General features: G+C 40.8%; 1 protein-coding gene across 1 annotated transcript in view; it reads left to right on the forward strand.

The window, feature by feature from the left end:
• Positions 1 to 224, forward strand: part of LOC110461124 (calmodulin-like protein 7) — a 44,784-nt gene that overhangs the window by 21,663 nt on the left and 22,897 nt on the right. The gene's annotated exons all lie outside the window — the stretch shown is intronic.

The following is a 224-nucleotide window of genomic DNA, read 5'->3' on the forward strand; positions in this document are numbered from 1 at the left end:
TTACCGGTATGTAGAATACATCAAGTACCGGTATATCNCGGTATGTAGTGTACATCAAGTACCGGTATGTAGTGTACATCAAGTACCGGTATGTAGTGTACATCAAGTACCGGTATATAGTGTACATCAAGTACCGGTATGTAGAGGACATCATGTTCGGTATATTGTGTACATCAAGAACCGGTATGTAGTGTACATCATGTACCGGTATGGAGTGTACATCA

The sequence above is a fragment of the Mizuhopecten yessoensis genome, unplaced genomic scaffold, assembly GCF_002113885.1.
Source record: "Mizuhopecten yessoensis strain PY_sf001 unplaced genomic scaffold, ASM211388v2 scaffold10567, whole genome shotgun sequence".
Classification (NCBI taxonomy): Eukaryota; Metazoa; Mollusca; class Bivalvia; order Pectinida; family Pectinidae; genus Mizuhopecten; species Mizuhopecten yessoensis.